The sequence below is a fragment of the Macrosteles quadrilineatus genome, unplaced genomic scaffold (assembly GCF_028750875.1).
Source record: "Macrosteles quadrilineatus isolate MER2022 unplaced genomic scaffold, UCM_ALF_1.0 Scaffold_3__2_contigs__length_128488019, whole genome shotgun sequence".
In the NCBI taxonomy this organism is placed as follows: Eukaryota; Metazoa; Arthropoda; class Insecta; order Hemiptera; family Cicadellidae; genus Macrosteles; species Macrosteles quadrilineatus.
In genome coordinates this window covers 56051106-56063341 of record NW_026542596.1, presented here as the reverse complement: position 1 = coordinate 56063341, position 12236 = coordinate 56051106, and the positions used below count along the sequence as shown (strand labels likewise).

The 12236-nt window shown below is 31.3% G+C and overlaps 1 protein-coding gene across 3 annotated transcripts in view; it reads right to left on the bottom strand.

The window, feature by feature from the left end:
* Positions 1-12236, bottom strand: part of LOC128988879 (tyrosine-protein phosphatase non-receptor type 13) — a 340673-nt gene that overhangs the window by 244002 nt on the left and 84435 nt on the right. Inside the window, exon 1 of one of the 3 annotated variants that reach the window (XM_054410623.1) lies at positions 7349-7443. The exons of the other annotated variants lie outside the window; for them this stretch is intronic. The gene's annotated coding sequence lies outside the window, so the exon portion shown is untranslated. Of the gene's footprint in view, positions 1-7348; positions 7444-12236 lie in introns of those variants that run through there. 3 annotated transcript variants of the gene reach the window in all.

Sequence of the window (12236 nt, the reverse complement as noted above, 5' to 3'; positions counted from 1 at the left end):
GAAAAAATTTCTAACATTTCGTAACCACCGTTTGGTAAATGTATACAATTATTTGTCATTTATTTTATGTATAAATGTGTGCCCTGCTATAGTTCGGCCGCTTAGAAAGCGACCTCCTCAAGCATTGGTTTAGCATTAGCACGTCCGAACTATAGTATAATGCATGAGTACAAATAATATTAAGTTTTTACAATAACTAGTTAAAAGAAACGTCTAATTTAAATGTTCACAAAACTAATATGGAAAAAATGTATGGCCTAAAGCGTTCGGTAAAACTCTTTTTACAAAGAAAATATTCTAGATTATGTGTTGTAAAATATAATTGGCTATGGGAACTGTTTATTTTTATTCATAGGCAATCGTCACCTATAGCCAATAAATACGTAGTAATAGTAAACATAATATATTTTGTTGTGGTGTTTCCGGACCAATTGATTGACAAATAATAAAAGGTTTAAATACCTGATTGTCGCCTTGTGGTCCAAAGTATTGTCCTAGTGATAATGTACCCTCCAATAGTAGAATAATATTTATTCTTCGTACCAGTTAAAATGAAGGTTTAAATAAATTGTAAACCTTTAGAATTTATCAAGTGAACAAACTAAGAACAAATACATATTGACCCAACAAAAAAACACAATGTAGGCCCACTAAAGCATACAGATGTTTTACAGTTTTTAAGCTAGTTTCAACGACTATGTCAGTAACTGGGTCCTTGAGGTCGCCAATTTATTTGAAGAAGTCCTTCACACTGTCGCAGAACTCTTCAAGGATGATTTGAAATTCCAACTTCTAGAATGCTCAGCTACAGGTGGGAGAAAAGCTGAAAATGTCCTTCGTAGAGTCTACATTATTGATGAGGAAGGGGAACACAGCTGTTGTATTTTGAGTTGGCTTAGAAGAGATAATTAGGTACTAATGAGTGAGATCTGTGTATTGTGTAGCCTAGTTATCTTTTTATGGAAGAGTAGTATAATGATAGTTCGTAATATTAAAACTCAATTTAATTTTTGTTTGTTTTGTTTACGATCAACTGATGCAGCTATTCCCAATTCGTTCAAATTTTGGATATAAACCTAACCCAAAAAATGTTGTACAATGTTTGAGAGACTAATTATTAATGTGCTTTATAATAACTGTAGGAAAATATAATGTATAACGCGAGTGAAAATGCCTTTTCTGCACTCGAGAAACATTTCTCTCATGTGTAGCAAAGTGCCTACACAAATAACTATTTTTGTTATAACTTATGTTACGTTTTAGGTAAATAAGCAATTGCTACATTAGATAGTGAGTTATATTTTACTATCTAGTATTTGATTCTGTGTTTTTTTATTGTTATTATTTAAACTAATTTCTAATTTTAACTAAGTTATCTTAGGGTTTAATACTAGTTACATTGCACAATCCAGGATTCTGCACTGTACTTCAATATAAAGGGTTAAGAGTAAGTATATTAACTACGACATTAAAACTTTCTAAGTCGTATCTGAAGCATAAGGCACAAATGACATGTAACTCATTGTTGAGTAGGTAACAATAGTTATTTGTGTAACTAGTGTTCGTGTTATATTTTCCCTACAGTTACTATAAATCATATAAATAATTAGGCTTTCAAACACTGTACAACATTAGGTTAGGTTAAATCTAAACGTTGAACGAAATGGGGAACGCTGCACCAGATCGTAGTCGTAATATACAAGTATGTATTTAAGTGTTGTCGACTTATTTTCAAGCGTACACGGATTATTTGCATAATAAAGGTGTGCGACAAAGTAAAAACTGCGCAACAGAGTAAAAAATGTGCGGCAAAGTAAGTAACATATTTCTGTACTATAATCAGTGCAAGGATGGCCACATTGTCGGGTGACTGTAGGAAAAATAAGTTGATTAATTTCCTTACAATTCAGCTAAAAAAGTCTTTACAATTGGGAGAAGTAAGTACAATCAAACCTTTTTTTCTACATATATTTACCGAGTAATGATGTACATTTTAATTTATGTAATTGTCATGTTTACTAAACAATTACAGCTCTGAACATAATTTAAATGTTCACAAAACAACGTAGGCGAGTTGTAAGATGGCAGCGCCATTCAAAGGACAGTAAAGGATGCAAAATGTGTAATAAAGTGAGTTTTCGTGCGACGATAACCAAGATTCATTTCGTCGTTTTACAAGGGAAAACTGCCCTTCAGTCATTTTTGGGGTAGTTCTCTGGTAGTATTTTTAAAACCATACATGCCACGAGATATGTTTACGTTTTGTTTTGGAAACGGTTGAAAAACTTATTCAGTTTTAGAATTTACCATTGTGTAAATAATTGACTTCAAAGTGTATTCATATTCATGTATTCATCTATCATTGATTTTGTATCCTCCTAGGTAGCCTAAATAAGTTTTCACAGTTTTAGTTAACAAAGACGTACAAGTTAAGTAATACGGTTCAATTTCGTTTCTAAATTAAATGGTAGGTGTAAACCCATTTTTAAGCCATTTTCAAAGACCCAACATTGTCTCTTTTGCATACTGACCCCGTTGCAAGGCACGGGTATAGCTAGTAGTTTGTATGTCCTATCTTTTTGTAGTAAATAATTTTCGTTGTTACATGAAGGATTCTGACATTTAAATGGCTATGTAACACCGTCGGATTATTCTTAAATTCATTATGATTGAACTTAGCATATTTAGTAATTTTTTCTACAAGGTAGCGTACTTTTGACAATAGGCGAATCAGATTCTTGAAAAAATACAGCAATCGATGTAAAAAGAGTTAAATAATCTGTAAGGAACTTTTACATTTATTTGTTACAAAGTGAATATGAAGATAATTACTTTGTACAACATGTAATAAATACTCTTAGCCTTGTTTGAGCCCTACTAGCATTCAAATATTCCCAGAATTGAGTAGCAAGTAATCTAAATAATTAAGAAGAAAAGAAAAATTAACAGTTTTTTACATGTTTAAGCAGGCTTTTCAAGCCTGTTTCAAGCTTTGAAGGCGGTTCCAAGTCATACAAATATTGGCTGTCAATTATGTTAATTTATAGTTCAAATGTTTTGGGATAACGGTTTTTTCGGTAGTGGCAAATACCATGCTAAATATAAAAATATTTCCTCACGGAGTGGGTTCTATTTCACATTCTAAATAGATAATGTTTGGAAATCTACAAATATATTTGTAGACTTCCATAAACCAGTAAAATGTACTTGATCAACGATAACGTGTTTACTTTTTTTAAAAAATAAAAAAATTAAAAAAAAACAAGTTTGAAAACTACTTTTTAGAGTACTACTAGTTCGTATTCATAGTCCCAAAGTTTAACTAAAGTACGAAACATTACATATTACATTTGAAAACCTAAATTTAAACCTGCACACAATTATTGCATGTGTTAATATTAAAACTCTGGCCATTTGGAGCTTTCAATATGATTGCTGGGGGTTCGAGTAGGAATTTACATAAATCACCATGTTTCCTTGTCACAGCAAGCGAAATCCGAATGTAAAATGTTAACAGGAAAGTTTCGAAATAAATACATTTCTTTAATTTAAGTTTTGAAAATGATAAACATATGTTATATGTTTATCAGTGTGAGTGAACAACAGTAATTTGTACATTTTATAATGATAATAACAATAATACTATTCTACACACCTGGAAATGTACCTAACTAGTTTTATGGTATTTCGTACGTTTAAAAACAATCTGTGTGCTTTTGTGATAGAAACTAAGAAACTTTATGTCATCAGACTTAATAGTAAGGCATTTATCTGTATTATTTGAGTATTTTTGCATGCAAAACAAGAAAACGACCTTTGGTCAATGTACTTTGCGGAACTCGAAGATTTTTGATAGGATCAAATAATTTATAAATACAATTTATGTGTATATACTGTATTGCGCTAACGCAACCGATCTAAGATAGCAACCGGGCCAAAGAGTGTCATTTTTGTGTTTTTTTTTTGGGGGGGGGGGATTTTGTCATTTTGATTCATGTATTGAGTATATATACTTGACCAGGTTTGTGAAGTAAATATATTTAAAAACAAAAATTAAGTATTATTGGTTAAGCAACAACGAGATCAATCACACAGAATCAGCTTCCTAATAATATTCTACAGGGTGTTCATAAAGAGGTGTCACAAAATTCGAGGAGCTGAAAGTACTAAATTTAATCAAAAAATTTCATATAAACAAGGTCGATAAAACTTTCGTTTAGCCGCCAGCCACCATTTTGTATTTTTTACAAAACAATTTATGTCTCAAGAAATAATCAAGGCACGGAAACCAAACTTTGCACATATATTTATTGGGTAGGCATTTAAAAAGATTATTATGTAATTTTCATTTATAAATTAACAAAATGACGGCTATTAAAAATCTTTAAACTTAAATTACAAAAATACGGCTGATTTTATGAAAAGATTTCAAGGAAACTTTTATTTAGAATTTTTAAATCCCTATCAAACCATACCAGGTTCAAAGATCTAATACAAAATAGCTCAAATATCACGATCTTTAGTTGTAAAATGGGGTAGAATAAGGCTTAAGCTCGTCTTGATTAGTACTATCAGGCCTTGAAGTTTGTGCCCCTTCATGAACACTCTGTATAATATGGTTAAAAACTTATAAATAAAAAGCTTTTTTTAAAACAAAACGTTTTTAAACGCACTAAAAAGTAGGAAATAATTTATAAATATGTTGAGAGTATAAATACTTGTAAGATTTAAAACGAAAAACGTGGGCTGCATGCAATTGATAATTTACAATTACCTTCACCTATGGAACTAATGTATTATTATCAATTAATTGCATGCACCCAACGTTTTTCGTTTTAAATCTTACAAGTATTTATACTCTCAACATATTTATAAATTATTTTCTACTTTTTAGTGCGTTTAAAAACGTTTTGTATAAAAAAAGCTTTTTATTTATAAATTATTTTCAACTTTTTAGTCTTTAATGTGTAAATATGTTAAATATATTTTATATGGCCTTTTAATATATAACCAAAACCTGATTATTATCTCTAATCAGATGTTTTATCTTGACTTAAAATGCTTGTTTTATATTTTTAGAATATATCCGGAGCAGAACTTGTACCTCTTAACCTCTGCTCTTCAAACTGTCAAATTTAAGTATTTACAGCTGATTTAAATTAATTGATATGTTTACATTCTTTCCAAATGTAAACATGGAAAATGTGGAAGCCCAATGGGCGTATCCCAAGGGAAATATGAAAATTAAACTATATAATATTGCATTGTCATCCATTTGTGAGCTATGTTTAAAATTTCAAGTCTCCAGCTCATCGGGAACTTCGTTTAAGATTGATATCAAAATTTTTAGGAAAGCAACTAGCGAGCTAATAAAAACAAGCCCATGGGAAATATGAAAATTAAATGATATAATATTGCATTGTCATCCATTTGTGAGCTATGTTTCAAGTTTCAAGACTCTAGCTAATCGGGAACTTATTATAAAATCGATTGCAAAATTTGTACCGGACAAGAAAGCGAGCTAATAAAAACGTTTTAAAAAGATGTGTTATTATTCGCTTAAAATTTACTCTCCTCATACCCCATATGATATTATACGAATTGCACTTAGCTCTTTATGAACTACCTCTACTGTGACTCGATGCATGAATAAGCTATTACCTGAGTTCGTGACTCAAGTCACAATTCTTTTCTATTGCGAGTTTGCGTGTGAAGACCAGGAAGAATGATTAAACATTCTCACAGAACAAACAAACAAATCTTTGCAAAACTCAGACATTTCTGTAAAAACGTAAACACCATGGTGGCTAATAAAGAACACTTTAATCTATGATTAGTAATTTCTTAACTAACTGATAGTGAAAATAATTAACGTTAGGTTAGACTAGGCTTAGAGTTAGACTTTAGGCTAGACCTAGGGGTTGCGGCATTATCACTTCGATAAAATCCGTTGGTGACTTGGCGGGGATCGAACCCGGGACCTCGTGAGGTAAACATTTGAATTTTCGGTCCGTGGACCGAAGTCCCGCGCTCTAAACCCTACGCCAGCTCGCTCCCCATTTTGAGATGAATAATAAAGGAAAGTTTTGTAAAAACACTAATTACAATTTTCCCCGGGTTTAACCATTCCTTTTTATGATCGAAGAACGATGACACTACCTTACTAAATGTATTCTACAGTGGTTTGTCCAACATTACTTGATTAACTCCTTGGCAAAAAGTTGGATTAATAGGAGGTAGGAAGAATATATTGTAATAATAGAGTTAAGGGGCTATCCAATAAATAGTTTCACTTTCAGTCCTACAAAAAAGTTACAGATTCGGATACTAACAACTCGGACAGAACAAACACACACAAGCTACAACATTATGTAATACACTTGTAGCTTAACCATGGAAATTTATTTTCATTTAAGATCATTTTACCTACTGCTAATAAGTAGATTAAAACAATACCATCGTACACAGGAAAATATAAACGAACAAATGGTTTAAGTAGTTAAGCAACGATACAATACAAGAAGCCCACAGTTTGTTTGTGTTGAGTATGAATCTCACAAACACGAATAAATGAACCTATTTAGCAGGCATCGTCACGTCTGGAGCCTCCTGTATATTACTGATACAGACTGTTAACCTTACTTTCGCTTTTGTGATAATATATGCGTTAATTCACTTCGTTAAGAAATAACATGGGATCATCATTAATTAGCAGGACAGGGACTGCAGTCAAGAATTTTTACTTATTGAAGTTTTCAGCTACAATCTCAAAAATATTTATTTTTAGATCACTTGAGCTTTTAAAAGTAGCTTGACTCAACTGCGTAAGAGTTTACGAAGACATAACAGGTAAAATTATTCCGTTGCAGACAGTAAAGTAGGCCTAAATAATGTGCACTGAATAAACACGTGTAATATGTTCTAAATAAATATGTACTAAGGACTTTGTTTTAATAAAGCTTTACGATTGTTTCAAATATGAGAAATATTTTTATTTCACTTTGTCAATCAATTAATTTGAAAATAGTTTTTCATAACACGCACAACAACACAACAGAACATCTAGCTAATAAGCTAGTTGTTGTACTTGTATAATAACAGCTTGTGTAATAACAAGTACAAGTTTGTACACATTTATTATAATTTAAGATAAAAGTGATATGACACTTAACCAAAAGTGGTATTAATTGTTCAAGCATCTGTTGATGCAATATTTAGTAGAGGTAGTTACCGTTTCTTTTAACACAACCAATAAAAAAACGTGAAGATAGGTTTTCTCGAAACTATCTTTTGTGAACAATCGTAAAGATGGTCTCATTCTTATAATTATTCATACAAATTAAATTACCTTGATTTTACAAAAGCAAAATCGAATCACTTGAAGGATACAGTCTAGTAATTACACAGCACACATCACGCAACCATAGAACCACACAGTGCAAAGTCAAAACGGCAACTGAACTGTGCGGTGGTGAAGGTGGTTGGAGGGGGTAGCTGTACACCCCTCCCCCCACACAAGGACGTCTCTAGTGATAAGAACAGTCAAGGTCACTGATAACAGCAGTACCTATTGAGTGCCTCCCGGATAGTTTAATCAAACTATCTGAAAATCATAGCAAAAAGACTTTGAAACCCGTTAATCAGATTCCGACTTCGAATTATCGTCGTTCGACATAGTAGTGTTTTGACTGATTCATAGACAAATTTTAAAAATACCAATGGTGATAATACATACAAATTTTAAAATACGAAAATAAAATGACTGTCTTTTTATCAGTATTGTACTTTAGGTAGTCAAATGCTTAGAACTTGAATAGCTTTTTATGACACCAACAAAATAAATTATATATTTTTTACAAATTACTTTAATTCCTTACAATAGTTGGTGCCACTTTTATGAATATGAAAAAATATTACTTTACGCACGAGCCTCAGGCAAGTGTGGAAAGTTTCTCGAGTGCAGCAAAGAAGTACATATTAGATTTTTCCTACAGTTACTATAAAGCATATAAATAATTAGTCTATCAAACACTTTACAACACGATTTTAGGTTATGTTAAACCCAACTGTTGAACGAAATAGGAAACGCTGTACAAGCTGATCGTAGACATTGAAGCGTTAAGTGTTGCCACCTTGCTGGAGTGCGGCAAAGAAAATGAATGCGGCAAAAAATGAGTGCGACAAAAGTAAATAAATTAAGCAATTAGTTACTTGGCGTACTATCAGTGCAAGTAAGGCCACTTTGTCAGGTAACTGTAGGAAAATTACTTTTGTAATGTTGAAGAATTGTTAATTTTGACATTTTTATGGGTAATGTGAATTATATGAAAGAAGAACCATCATGCATATTGAAGAGAGAGCTATATCGAAAATAGGTAAACTTTGCCGTTATCCATTGAAAAGAAACAGACTTACATAAAACAAGTTAAGAAGTTCACGTAGTTATATTACGGTTAACAATAAGCTATGTAATCATATTATTAAATGAGATTTAAGGAAAATAACCTTTTTTTGTAATAAAACAGTAAACATTAACTACCCCTAAAATAATCTATCATTGCATTGCCTTAACAATGAATAAAACGTTTGGAATTTGCAATTAAATATATAATACCGGTCAATGTGTTATTAATATTTTAATTCCCGAACTTGCTACACAAATAACGAAGCCAATCGATTCGGAAACCAGAGCCTTGTTAGTAAGGGGTCAACATAATAAGGACAATGTAGTATTGTATTACATATTCTACGCTTCGAGCGACCTTTAAACAAATCGGATGCTTTGTTATCTCACATAATTTAGAATTGTATTAAAATAATGCATAATGCTATATTTTATTATTGTGACAAATTCTACAAAATGACCCACTTTTTATGAAAATCATTATGTTTCGGAAAATGTTAAGGTGAAAAAATTAAAATTAGTTAAATCGCAAGAATTAAAAAGTGTCAATAATAATACAAAGTTATGAAGTCCGATGACAACTGAGGTAAAGTAATACAGTACTAACTTTAAATAGAGTACTACATTTTCTTTCTATTGATGAAAACGATATTTCTGCAAAAATGGTATTAGAATTGTTGAATTTTAAGGAATTTATCCAGTCCATATGTTTATGCTACATGTACATCTAGTAAATCTAGGATGATGACTAAATTTATATTAGGCTAAATATAAAAGACCAATTTAAATTATTAAACTATAAATAGATAGCCTATTTTGTTGATTTTAGTTTAAATAATTAAAGAATAAACACAGTACCCTTCTCGACAATTTTATTTTCTGATTACGGTACCTATTTTGACTCTCTCTCATCATGGTATCTTGAATTTACGTATGTAAACTAAACCAAATGAAAGTTAAAAATATAATAATGGGTTTTGAACTCAACGGGACAATCTTTAACGGTTAAATTTAATGTTAGTTTACAATTAGTAATGTCTTAGGGTTTTTATCGTTCTTCATTTATTATTGTATTACTTTTATTTATTACCTATTAATGTTATTTTTCTATTGCATGATATGTAGAATTTAATTACATGTTTTTTTTGCACCCAAGGCAATTTTAATCTTTTATACTAATATTCTTCTAAATATTTTATTCTACAATTCATAAAATTGCATAATTTTTACATCAATGAGTATTAATAATAAACTTTGCGTATATACAATTAATATTCCATTTACACCAATTATTTTAATATTTTACAAACAATAAACTCAAGTATGCTTTACTAAAAAAAAAAAAACACACACACACGTCTTTTTAATTGAATTTTTAATAGCTATTAGTGTCATTTTAACAAGTGTACGGATAATATTACATAATATTCTGGAATATATCTCGGCTGCAAATGTTCATCCGCAGCCATAACTAGACCATAGAAGCACAGAATGTTCAAGCCGTGGTCGTGTTCAACCCCAGCGTTTTGTTCATGTTCATCCGTGCAAGCCGAAACCAATTTCCCGGCTTTGAACTGAAACCACTTCGTGAATTTTAAACATTAATTTCCTTTTTTATAGCTTCCATTCGACGATTTAGCACACGTTTTGTATATTTATAACGTGTAATCGACCCAAATGGAAACATTTTTCCAATCACAAATTAATTAGGATTTCCTTTTTATTTGATATTGTATTCCGAAAAAAATACCGCTGACATTACTTACCAACCTGCACTGATTTTTATCAAAACATTTAGCTGAACAATGCAGATTCAAAATACAATTTTTAGGTTACATTTTACAAGTGGATTTACTAAAGAAATTAATGTAAATAGGATAGCGAAGTGTCTAAAAAATAGATTGATCAACGAAGCACACTGCGAAAGTTTGGAGGTAAAAAATATTATTTCACAACAAAGTCATAATTGTATAAATTGAACCAAAATATGTGACTTACAGCAAGTTTCAAAAATCGTTCCAGGATTAAGGGGGAAATTAGAAATGTTTAACACTCACATGAGTAAAGCCTTCATTTAGTTACAAAAAAACCATAGGATTTTGAAAAATCATATGTATTTTAAAAGTAAATTCAAGTATACTTATGTTATCGAATTAGTACACTACATTTCAATCCGTGTTCTAACTTTAGATGGTATAAAATATTTATTTGACACTAATACTTTTACAATGAAATATCCCCTACCTAACAAGACTAAGGTCAACTGTTTTTTTTCTTTCTTTTAAGTGTCTACCCAAGTGGCATTTTTAATTAAATAATTTCAAAAGCGTCCTAAACCTATATTTAGTGGATAAATCAGTGCTAAGATAAGACGCTAGGATATCAACGCGTTCAAAGTGACTTTTGACCTTTTCTTAAAATGGATTCCATCGATTGTAACAAAAAATCTGCTTTATAACTGGTCTAAAAATAAAAATGAATAATCGCACAATTATCAAATTTTTTACTTATTCTTGGCTGGAAATACACTTAAGATGACTCGCCTCCAAAAATGAGTATGTATACAAAAATTTGCAATGATACAAAAAGATAGTACTACCGCAATGCATTTTAAATTATATTTTGAACCAACAAAGCTACTACGTAAAAAGTCATATTCAATATAAATAAATATATTTATTTTGATACCATTCCTTAAATTTTATATTTGTGGACCTACATGGATCCAAACCACCGGACTGACCACCTAGCGAAAATAAATTAAATAGTTCCAGGGGGTTTTCAACTTGCTATCAAGAAGGTTTACCAACTCTAGTGCTCGAATTTTTCAACCAGCCCCAAATATTTCTGTATATTAACACAAATAATAATTTCTTTCGTGCGTCCAAGTGAAACTCAGTAAACATGAAGGCTACTTTGATAAGCCTGGATTTTCATATAAGATATATAACCCAGCTTGTACTTTGATCTTATGCGGTGGGACGGCGGTAGAATTGCTCAGAGCTGCTCACACACACATGCACATTCCTACTTTCATTACCCTCTATTTTGCCATGAAATATGTGAGATAATTAACAAAAATATTATTTCTGATAAACCTGTTTGATCGCTTAGTGATTTATTATGACCTGGTCATTTCTTTCTCAACAACGATCGTCTGAATTACCCAACTATAGTCAAATACAGAATTTATTTCCTCAAAACATAGTCGCACACAACATTTAACAATCCTTATTGTAAAAAGTATTTTTTGTATGCTTCAATCAATTACAAGAATACCAAACCATCTTTTTCTTTTCTTTTGTTAAAAAGTTATATCCTGAGATATGAGTATGATTATAATTTGTAATTTAGCAGGTAAATGAACCTTCTGGTTCAATAGCAAGCTCCTGATGAGTAAAAAACAGGATCGCGTTAATCATCTACTTATTACTATGATTTTTTGTCCTAGGACGCTAGGCACGTGCCCGGGATTGTTTTTCACATTATATCAGGCTATATCTTAGGGTAATGGCAATATCACTTAGATCAAATCCATTGATGATTTGGTGGTATTTGAACCCAGGACCTCAGGGACCGAAGTCCCGCGCTCTAGCCACTAGACCCGCTCGATCCCCACAGTACTAGGTAACTACAGGTAAGATTGATGGCTACATAAGTATTCATTTTAGTTTGTATTTGCCAACCAATATTATATTGCAGTGGAATTTATAGAAGCGGGTGTAAAGACAAATTCCCAAGCAAGATGAAGATAGTTGAAAGCGGCTTGACTAATATTGCAGCCTGCATCGCTCTTGTATTTCATTGCATTTTAGTTAACGAAATATATTAG